The sequence below is a fragment of the Eublepharis macularius genome, chromosome 4, assembly GCF_028583425.1.
Source record: "Eublepharis macularius isolate TG4126 chromosome 4, MPM_Emac_v1.0, whole genome shotgun sequence".
NCBI lineage: Eukaryota > Metazoa > Chordata > Lepidosauria > Squamata > Eublepharidae > Eublepharis > Eublepharis macularius.
Window position 1 is genome coordinate 58869079 of NC_072793.1, and position 12047 is coordinate 58881125.

Here is a 12047-nt window from a genome sequence, read left to right on the forward strand (position 1 = left end):
CTGATATAGACATACACCTAATAGAGAGCTTTCCACGTTGCTAAACATGACATGAAAATTAGTTATGCGTTGTTTCAGAAAGTTTTTATCTTTGTGCTTGGCTTTATGTTTGTGAAAGTCATTCCTGGCCACCACTGCCATCTATTTATCCTGCTTACCTAACAGGAGGCCCAGTTCCTGTAGTACCCCCAAGCTACCAAACTGATCCATTAGGGAGAGAGTAATCCCATCCAGAAAAAACACCATTCTGGGTCAAACCTCCTCCCCCTGCCCACTACCAACAGCACCTCTGTTTCCTTCCCTCCATCTACAATTGTTTACCAAAAGTGAATTTTTTTAATCAAAACTGCTGAACCTTATTTTATCACATTCTAAAACATTCATATGCTTTTTCTGCTAGCTTATTTATATTATATTTTTACAATGAGTCAGTAGCTGTCCATGAGGTGTTTTTTATCCATTAATTGTGCATATGAGACAAATTTATTTGAAATCACCAAGGATATCGAGAATGGAGAAGTTCCAAAGAGAGCTAACGATGCTTGATAAATTTGGCAGCCGGGTGGCTAATGAGATTCAAGTGATGACAAATATAAAATGAAGTACTTTGGATGGAATAATTTAAAGGATTCCTGCACACTGCTGTGTTGCAAATAAACTCTGCTGAAGTTCTGGGTGTTATCATAGGCAGCATACTGAAAACCTGTGCTTGTTGAACTTTTCAAACTCCAAAATATTAGGAAACAATAATATCAAGAGGAAAGAAAATTTTAAAAATGTCTAATGGTATATTGAATTGTGCTATCCTCAAAGTGCAGAAATATAAATCCAAAATGACTTTGTTGATGTACCATAGAGAAGGAGCATGAATAATCCCACAGGAATAGTGGAGTTTTTGTATGATTCCAGGCAGGGCTGGTCATTAATCTCACTGGGATAATTCCTAGTGGCTTCTGCTCTGGACGCCTGGTGACAAGGCTAAAGGGGCAAAAAGTCATGAAAATCAGCAAAGGCAGCTACAAAGAAGCAGAGTGCAAGAAGAGAAAAAGAAGCCAGCCAAGGTGATGGGCTGGGGAAGGTGGTCCTGCCCTGGAAGGAAAGGAACACCCCAGACCCCTTTCAAGGCAGATTCTTTCCAATGTTTCTCTGGACATCTCTGACAGCTCTAAAACCTAGCCTAGATTAAAAAAAACACACACACAATGGCAACACTGCTACTTCTCTTGTGAATATGCTGTGTTTAAGATTGAAACCAGCACATGTTCAATTGTAGTAATTCCCATTGAAGTAACAGCACATACATCTCCAGAACTGCCAGAGTGTGGGGAGAAAAGGAGTACTCTTATTCTTGGGGCTGGGGCTGAATTCAGAAGGGAAAATAAGCAGAGACCTTCCTCATTTCCTGTTGCTAATAACCCAACAGGACTTACATTTTAGAACTTTTAATAGATTGTTCTTAACATTTTGTGTTATGGTATAATCCTTTACTTTCAGAATACATCTTCCTTCAGCAATTTATTGTTTAATTTATTGAGAGAGAGAGAGAGAGAGAGACATGAACCTCTGTCATCATCCCTTATGTGTGTTCACATAGCTGACCTAGAGAACCACACCTGATATATGATATTGAGTCTCTTGGCTGAGTTACTCCATTCCCTACCTCCCCTTCTGTAATTCCCTGTATAAAAATGAGGAAAAATATTTTCTTTCACTGTATCTAGGAATTGGGGATGCCATTCCCAAACCTGGGGTGGGAGATCCCCTGCTCTCACCCTTCCCCTGCGGCCACTTACTTGGCCAGTGGGGGCGTGCTCCCCGGGGTGCACTCCTCAGGCAGCGTGGCACACTCCCATGCTCACAGTGGCCTAATTCGTGCCAAAACGTGCCCTGCAGCTGATCCAGCCCCTTGATGAGTGCAGGAGTGCTCCTGAGCCGTCCTTTGACCCACGTAATAATGTCACTTCCTGGAAGTGACATCATTGCACAAGCCGGGAGCACATGCACATGACACAACGACCCAGGAGCACAGCGAGGTAAGTGCCAGGCTCCCAATCTCCCACCAGTAGAGTCAAGGGACCTGGCAACCCTATGAGGAAGTGAGATCCAATTCATGAAATCTCATGCTGGAATTAATACTGTTAGCCTTTAAGGTGCCACTGGATTTCTATAATATAGGAGTCTGCGTAGCATAAATTCGGCAGCAGAATGCCTCTGCCTTCTATTTTAACCAAGACTACATTTCCCAGCAGCCCCAGTATCAGACCAGGAGCAGGGAGTTTTCTTTTGCTTTCCTGTTAGTTCTAGACCAGTGATTTTGAGTCAGGATGGCACTGATGCAGTAGTGAGGGGAATTCATGTCCCTTGTGTTGGATGAATTGCCTGAACCTGCTGAAAGTCAGTAGACAAGACTAATCCACACAAATAAATGTGCAGATTTTCTCTAAAGATCGTGTGCTTGGGAAGACAAGTTTGAGGAGAAATATATGAATTGGTTACTTATCCATGGTTGTCACCTCCAGCTTGGGAAATTCCTAGAAATTTGAGGCTGAGCCTGTGGAGATTTGGGGGAGGAGAGGGACTCCAGTAGGGTATAATGCCATAGAGACCACTCTTCAAAGCAGTAATTTTCTCCAAAGGAAGTGATCTCTGTTGTCTAGCAATCAGTTGTAATTTCAGCCCACCCCCTCTGTCCACGGTTGGTAACCATACTTGAAATTTATTTAAAAACCCTCAAAATTGTACATTTTCCAAATAAAATATATTGTATTCCCTGTTTATATTTCCAGTTGTGCAAGATGCTGTGAAACCAGTTTCTGGCACTATAATATATATGGAGGATAATGCTTGCTCATGCAGAACTGTGCCAAGTCCCTTTATGAGGAATGCCAGCATTCATGTAAATATTGCCCATCCTTGACAAATTGAATGCTCAAAAAGTTATATTCCATTCATTGCACATGACAGGGTCAAAGAGGAAACTTGTGGCAGGATCACAGTCGGGACCACACAATAACCAGAGTTACAGAAAGATCATTTTAATTTTTCTCTGTATATTTTGCCATTATGGAAGACAAATAGAATTTCCTTTATTACTAATTCAACTATTTAAGTCCAAGATTTGCTGCTGGAACTTTTAAATATTACAGAGAATTTTGCTTATCTAAAGATCTCAAGACTTATCTAAAAAGGTCCAGACTAGCTTTTCTGAACCCTTTACTTCTATTTGTATGTTAAATATTCTAAAGTAATTCCTTTTACTTGATGAAGTTTTGTACCTTTAGTATATGTTTTCATTGTGTATGTCCCTAGAAACCATAATCAGAGTGAAAATTTATAGTGGGGATGGAGCAGCATTTTAGTATGATGTTGGCAAGGAATCTGACAGCATTTCTTGAGGGAGGTTCAGTTACCTGGATGAATTTATGAACTTATATTAATCTTTACTTATTTATGGTCCAAGTCATGCAGCAAACTTCCACAGCAGATTGGGAATTTGAACTTGGGTCTCCAAGATCCTAGTCCAACTACACCATCTAATTCTTTATGCAGAAAAACTCTTATGCTCAAAATTACTGTTGAAAGTTATACAAGATGCTTAACATTGTATTGTGAGCTTTGATTGGAATTTTACCACAGGTATATAGATAGGATTTACATCTGATTAAGTTAACATTAAAATTTAAGGCTATTTGTTGTGTCATGGTACGTTGGTATTAAGTTTCATGGAAGTCAATGAAACCCCACCGAAATCAATTAGGATGTAGGTGTGTACAGAGTAGCAGCTCAAATCTTACTTCATTTGATTATGAATTTCCATGTCTACTGAGGCTAAATGCTAAAAGTGAAACCGAGTTTGTTTGTATGTATATCGTAGTTAATGGTCAGGGATTCAAGAATTGGTGAAAAATCAAACAAAAACGTCTTATATGGGAACTTTTACTTGCATTTTAATTGAAAAGCTGCCCAGCCATGTACTACTGGAGAAACAGAATCAGAGACTGGAGGACACAGTGCCTTGCTCCATCTTTCTCTCTTCCAGACAAGCTCTGCCATTTTCTCAGAACAGGTCAGAACAGAACTTGGAGTAGGTAAAGTAATGCTTTTTCTGATCATTCCCCAACTTTTTGTGGTAGTTAACAAGAGGAGATACAAAGCAACTGATAGGTAACACAACAATTGTTCTTCTAAGCAAAAAAAAATATTATTATAGCCTATAAATAAAATAAATACTGGATTGCGTACCGAAAGTCGCAGGTAATTAATAATAGTTATCCTTTCTAAAAACAGGAACTGTGTCAGATTCTGATTCTGAACTTCCAAAGGCACCTTCCTAGTAACTATGAAAACAGTTCTTTTGAAAATTATTACTAATAAATGAAATAAGTGCTCAGAAGAGCACAAAAATAATGTCTTTTGTTTTCAGACCAGCATCTGTTGCTGACCCTTGAGAAGTTAAGAATTCTACCTCATACAGTGTTGGCAGCGCTCATTTCAAAGAGAGATTTGTGAAACTTCATGAATGTTACACCTGCTTCCAAACATGGGAGGGTATAAGGGTGTGTGTGTCTTTCACTGGAGCCAGTAGCATTTTATGAGTCTAACTCAAACTTTAGAAGCAAGATAGGGAAAAAAATTGAATTGTATTTTATTTTTGTTTATGTGTGTCTTGCTGTTTATGATCTCCTTTTATGATCTTACAATTTCAGAAACTGGTAGTGTTTTTCTCTCTAGAGAAAACTGTTGGGGGACATCCTAGCCTGTCTTTCTTTTTTCTGTATTCTAAAAGCCATAAGAATCAAATACACACTGTGATTTAAAATGTTCACGACAACAAGAAAGAAAGTTCTGAAGACCAGGAAGAATAAGTTATACAATGAATCTTGGCTTCATGAAGGTGTTGCCAGTTGTTCAGAATTATTCACCTCACAGTATTTGTAAATGATACTTGGTTTGATAGCTCATTTCTTTGTATTTTGTGAATAACTGTGTATGATCCAGATAAGATAAGTTCTTTTAATATCTATTGCGTTAAAAGATAAACAGTGCAATCCTAAGTAGAGTTACTCCAGTTTAAGCCCATTGATTTCAGTGAGCTTAGACTGGAGTAACTCTGTTTAGGACTGCACTGAAATTTAAGTTATGTGCTTAAACTCTTCTTCACTGATATCAATGAGCTTAGGAGTTCTTAATTTAGAGCACTAACAGGGCCATACTAAGCAGAGCTACATTCTTCTAAGCCCGTTGACTTTAATAGTACAGTATAACTCTGCTTAGGCTCAAGTTATTAGGAGTTATAGATGGTATGCAGATTTAATGACTCAATTTTTGTTTGTTTAAATCAAGCAAAGCTTCATGTCTGAATGGGAAACAATTAAGCAAAAAAGAACATGGAACAATGGTCTATATAGCTTTGTGAGACATGATTTTTTATGATTATATCTCAAGAGTCTGGAACCAGGGTACCAAAGGGTCACTTGTCTCCATGTGAATCTGCATGCCACATAAGATCTTCCATGGAGGTACTTATCTTTATGTCTCAATCCCTTACTAAGCACACTCCGCTCACTAAGGGAAAGTTGTCGGGAAGACAAATTAACAATCAGGTCTTCCTCCCCCTGCGGGGGTGGGGGCTTTAAAAAAATTCCTCTTCCCCTATTTCTAGTATAGTGAGCTCCCCTATTTCTTGCCAAGATCCCCTCATTTTCTACAGAAGTATCAGTGTCTTCCCCTTCTGTAGCGTCCAAATCAGAATGGATTTCAGGGGGGTCAGACCAGGAAACCTTTTTCTTTCCTGACTCACCCTACTAAACGTAAACATGCCACACAGTATAGTCCCTAGCATCACGATGGAATTTCTTGATCTTTATCTCCTTCATTTTTTGTTGAAATTCCTTAACCTGAGCATCTATTTCAATCAATTTAGCCTCACAAACCTCTTTCGTCAGATGCGCTTTAATAGAGGTTTCCATATCCTGAATTTCTTTGGTCATTTTTTCCATTTCAACACTGGTCTGTTCTATAAGTAGAAGACTTAAGTCAAGTGAGCACTTATTTAGGACTGCTGCCCAATGACTCATAAAGTCCTCATTGTCTCAGAACATGCCTAGTGGCTTGGTTATTCTAAGGCCATGAGGGATCCAGTTGTTGTTAACATAATTAGTTAAAGAAGAGCCATGTAATTGATATCTAGTCAATTTTTTCTTAACAAACAAAAAAATCCCCCAATCATCCACAATGGGGGCAGAATTTTTGCCCGTAAGAGGAGGCATGCTGGCAACTATCCTAGCTTTATCAGCTTCAGAGAAAGTGAGTAAACCATCAAAAGCCAAATTCGCCATAGCTCTCCAAATATCAAAACAGTAATATAATGAGAGAATCACAGAAAAAGCATCCGAAAAACAAGCTCAAAGAGCACCATGATCACCTAACTACAACACCAATGAAGATAAACAAATGAATAAATTAATTAAATTAATTCAAAAAAGGTGTACACAGTCTCATATCTTCATTATATCCAAATTTTTGTACATTACACAATAGCAGCCGCCCACATGAAGTCCTTGTATATAAAGGTTCTAGTTCAGAATAAGGAACATTTCCCATTCATCTCCAGTAAGTATAGAGGCAGCTCTGTGCAATGACTAACAATAACAGCATATAAAGACCAACAGCTGTGAGAAAAACCCTACGAAAACAAAATTTTACATGGACAGTACTGCATACCTACTAAGTTAATGAATTCATTGTTGCCTTACAGTGACCATTTGATATTTTGATGTTTAGATGATTTCTTGTGCCTTAGAGTTATTTTTGGCGGCTGCTATTGTTTAATGTACAAAAAATTGGATATAATGAAGATATACGACTGTGTACACCTTTTTTGACTTAATTTAATTAATTTATTCATTTCTTTATCTTCATTGGTGTTGTAGTTAGGTGGTCGCGGTGCTCTTTGAGCTTGTTTTTTGGAAGCATTTTTGAAAGAAGCTAATGAAGTACAGAGTTCTGTTTTGTATGTGTGGTAGGATCCAAGAATATATGCTTCCCTAATTTGCATTCCACATGTCCCCAGGGCTAAGTCTTGACATTACAAAAGATTTTGTGGCTGAGCCTTAGAACCTTCCATATATGGAAAGTTAAGCATGTGACTCTAAGCAGTGTAATGCACAACTGAATAATTTTTGGGCAGCATCCCTGTTCAACAACATAGAATCATTGGAAGGGGCTTTAAATGTGGATTGAAATGTGGTACAGGAAACCCAAATGCAAGAATGAAATCCATGTAATACCTTTTATTAGTGCCAATCAAACTGACATAATACATTGCATAAAGTTCTGAGCTTCCCAGAACTCTTTATCAGGCCAGATGATGCAAAATTTAAAATGATATAAGGGTAGAAAAGCATATCTTTTTCAAGCCATAATGTAAAGGTCATGTTAAATAGTATACCATGTTCATTTAAGTCCCTTCCCTTCTGTGACAATCAGCCCCAAAGGTCTGCATGTCTTCAGAGCTCTGGACAAATAATAGAGAATCTGCCCTGAAGAAGGCTCCAGAGACTGGTCAGCCAATCAGAGCACTGGAAGTACACTGGATGTGAAGGGATGAGCCAGCCCACTTTAAATATGGAGAACTGATATTACTTCCCCTCAGAAAGGGGAATTGCTGCATTGGATAAAGGTGTAAGTTAAGTCAGGCTTTTCTTTTGGGTTCAGTTAGGATTTTGGGATCTGGACAGAGCAGGATTCTTGTTTTAATGAAGTAAACAAGCATCCTTTTTGAAGGACCCATCAAAATATGTTTTGCACTGGTTCTGGGGCCAGGTTGGCTTAAAATTAATAGAGCAGCCTGGAACCTGAGTAGAATCCTGTCAGCAGTGATTATTCACTAAGGAGACCTATGTGGAAGGACTGCACTATATCTTGAACTTTAACTACAACTTATTTCCTGTAAATAAATCTTTGCTATGTTCAAACTGTGTGTTCTCTGGCTAGTCAAAAGAGCTATGGGAAAGATGTTTCTTATCACCTAGGGATTCCAGGTCCATCAGAGAGGGTGGGGGATCTCCCGTTCCCACCCTCTGCCCTCCCTGCCACCACTCACCTGGCAGCAGGGGTGAGGGGAGAGGCAGGGGAGTTGTCCTCCCGGGCTCCAAGGGCAGTGCGGCAATGTCACCCCCAGGAGTAATGTCATCGTGCAGGGGCAGAAAGTGCTTCTGTGCTTCTCAGTGGGCTGATTTGGGCTCCAAACAGACCAAATCTGAGAGGTGCTAGCCATAATGCCCTCTCCATACTACATATTGTGTTTATTGTTTTAAAGTACAAGGGTCTTTTATTATGTGCTTCCTTAATCTTTTAAAAGAACTCTTTAAAAGATGTTCTTTAAAATATAGTTTATCTATTTTTTATATATAACACATACAATCAGAATGGAAAGGTGAGGCAATGATGTCATCATGTAGTTAGTCAGTTACATGGGGATATCACAAAGCCAATTCAGAGCAAGGGCAATGCTTCCTGATCTTAGTTCAGTCTCTTGATGTCATCATGTTCACAAAGTGATCCTCCACTGAGTAAAAAAGGCACTGAACTGTGAAAACAAAGCTGCAGATCAGGAAAAGCAACTGTGAGCAGGACAGGGATCTGAATTCTCCTTTCTCCATCTAGCACATTGAAAATGTTTAGATGAGAACAATTTGGCCAGCGCTTACAATTTGAACTTCCAGCTCAAATTGTACACATTCTTTTCCTTCCTTGTTCCTGTGAGTACTTCTGAACTTTTCGGTACTGACACATTCGGTACTGACACATTTGCACTGCACATGGACATCCAAGATTGGATGTCATGGAGCAAGTTAAATTTCTCAATTGTTGGATGCAAGAGATCAAAATATAAGGCAACAGGAATATTAAGTTAATGGACCTGGGCAGAAACTTCTATATTTGTAAAAGTGGCGTATATGACCATACCTTTAGCAGTGGTTATAATCTACGTAATAAATTAGATCTGTTGCTTGAATTTGGATATATTGGCTGCTCTACCAGAATGTCCACATTAGAGGTGGGCACGATCCAAAAAAAATACCAATCAAGCCGTTCGTGGATCCGGGCTGCCGCTGAACCCAGGTCACCAATTCTAACTGATCAAGTCCCATTTCCGATCCGGAATCGGGAATCGGGGAGGCCAAAGCAGGAGGCGCCCTGCTGTTTCCAGCGATATAGGAATGGTGGTTGGTGGCAGCGGCCGCCAGGCTTGGCGGGCATGGGGAGGCAGCAATGAGCTGCCTCCCCTCAGGGAGGGAGGGGACGTTCACACACATACACACACACACACACACACACTTAGAGCAGGGGGGGAGTTTTTAACCTGGCAATGAACTGCCTCCCCTCAGGGAGGGGACATTCACACCAGGGCTGGATCTACAGTTGCCAGTGCCCAGGGCAACCGTAGTCAGGTTCATGCGTGCACGTGCTCCTGGGTCACCCCGCCCACGCAGCAAGCTGGCTGTCCTGGTGTGCTGCGGAGCTGGCGGCAGCGTGAGTGGCTCGGAGGCTGCCCACGCCATTCACCTGCCCCACAAGACAAGGGGCGGCCAGCTTGTCCACGCGCCCCTTGTCCTGGGGAAAGGCGAACGGCACAGGTGGCCTCCCAGCCTCCCACGCTGCCTTTTGCCTTTCCCCAGGACAAGGGGCGGCCAGCTTGCCTGCAAGCCCCTTGTCCTGGAGAAAGCCGAATGGCGCAGGCAGCCTCCCAGCCACCCGCGCTGCCTTTTGCCTTTCCCCAGGACAAGGGGCGGCCGGCTTGCCCGCGCGCCCCTTGTCCTGGGGAAAGACAAACGGCGCGGGCAGTCTCCCAGCCACCCGCGCTGCCTTTTGCCTTTCCCCAGGACAAGGGGGGTCTGGCTTGCCCGCGTGCCCCTTGTCCTGGGGAAAGACGAACGGCATGGGCAGCCTCCCAGCCACCTGTGCTGCCTTTTGCTTTTCCCGCAAGCCGGCCACCCCTTGTCCTGCGGGAAAGGCAAAAGGCAGCGCGGGTGACTGGGAGGCCGCCTGCGCCATTCAACTTTCCCCAGGTGTGCTCCTGGGGCTGGCAACTGCGCCCTGCATCCCCTCTTTGGTGGTGCTGGAGGCAGACTACCCCCCTGCCCCCCATTGATCCAGCCCTGATTCACACAGAGGGGGGGATCTATCCCTGCCTCCCCAAATAGAGAGAGACATCCTGTCAACATGTTTCAGACAGCTTTTTAAAAAAAGCAGGGACAGTATCCTCCGTTCCTCCCCTCCCAATTTTAAAAGCAAGCAGCCAGTCTTCAAAAAGCATATTTTAAACACACACACAGAACCATGAATGAGGTTTTCCCACAAAATACAGCGTTTTAAAAGCAGGTTAAAAACAGAGAGTGACAGACAGAAAAACACCCATTCCTCCTACAAAGCCCTGTTTTTTTAAAAAGCAAAAAACCTTTGTGCCCATGGCTTCAGAACACCTCCCCTGGGTTGCTGCTCTGTGGTTGGAAGGAAGCCTGCTAATCAAGGAAAGCTGGGCTTCCATTCAGTTTTCTAGGGTGACAGAAGGAGGGCAAACACAGCTCAGGCATTCCCCTGGCTCCGTTGCTAGGGGAATAGATTATTGATGCCTGAGTGTCTGGCTCTCCGATTAGATCACGATGGCCCCCCCGATCAAGCCCCCCCCCCAAACACTGGAACGGTCACTGTGGACAGGACCGATTAGCTGAGTCCCGATGGCAAAAATGCCATTATCAGGGTTTTTTTCACATCATGATTCCAATCGTGCCCATCTCTAGTCCACATATCAAATCAGAGCAATCAGCTCATAAACTTGACCTAACATTTTTCAAGGAAACTGTGGAGCATTTGGTTACTAACAGTGCAATCCTAAGTAGAAGTAAGTCCCAAAGTCAATGGAACACTCCATAGTAAGTGTGTTTAGGATTGCAACCTAATGGTGGTTTATCAGAGATACTGTTCAGTAATTCTGCATTTCTACTGGAGGAAATCCAGTTTTTGGTTCTGCGTTAATATATTGTGTCTGGACATAAACAACAGTTTTTTAGAAAGTTTAATGTGGTATGATACAGCCATTGTTACCTATAATGAACAATCTCATTTTTTTTGTCCCTGTATTGTCTCCTCCTATTTTTATTCATGTTACAAAAACGTTTGACCACAGATAAGAGGGACATAAAAAGTGAGCATGTACTACCACCAGACACCATGAGTCTAGCATGCCACTTTCAGCTCTGAGGGAAAAAAATCATTACAAATATCTTCAACCATATAGACCAAGAGGATCTGTCTTTACAACTGCACACAAGTTACTGGGTGGGAGTAGTAACAGTGAAAAACAGAATGTAAAATCCACCACACAGATGACAAGTCTGATTCATTTCTTACTCCCTTCCTCTGTCTGGAAGAAACCGAGCTTTTAAAAATCTGTATGCTACAGAATGCCAGATATATTTTTATTCAGATGAACTGAAAATGATAGTGCCAGTTTTATCTCTTATTTGAACTTAAGTGACTGAACTCATAATCCACAAACAATTTACCTCAGAATCTCATTAAAATCAGTATAACTACTCCAGTATTTCTCTTGAATGAACAACTCATGTTTATCTTCCTCCCAAGTATTTTTTAAATGAAAAATAATCATTGTGGGATGCAAGGGAGGATTAGTGAGGGACTGCTTAACCTGTTCCTATCCTGCTATTTTTCTGCTCAAAAGCATCCCCTGTTACTTTTCCACCTGTAGTGGAAAGATTTAGGTTCCTGGATCTTTCATCCCTCATGGGCAATTTTAAATGGAAAAAATGACTGTCAGGGAAAGGGTTAAGCATTTCTCTGTAGTTTTTGAAAAATTTGCACAACAATGGGTCCCATCCTGTTTGGGCCTGAGCTTTATAATTAAAGCAGTCTGAATAGTTCAGTTTGGCCTGAGCTCATCAGGGCTCGGGGTAGCAGCTAAGAAGGGTCAGCCATGGTCTGTACTTGGATGGGAGACCACCTAGGAAGACTGAAGTTGCTGC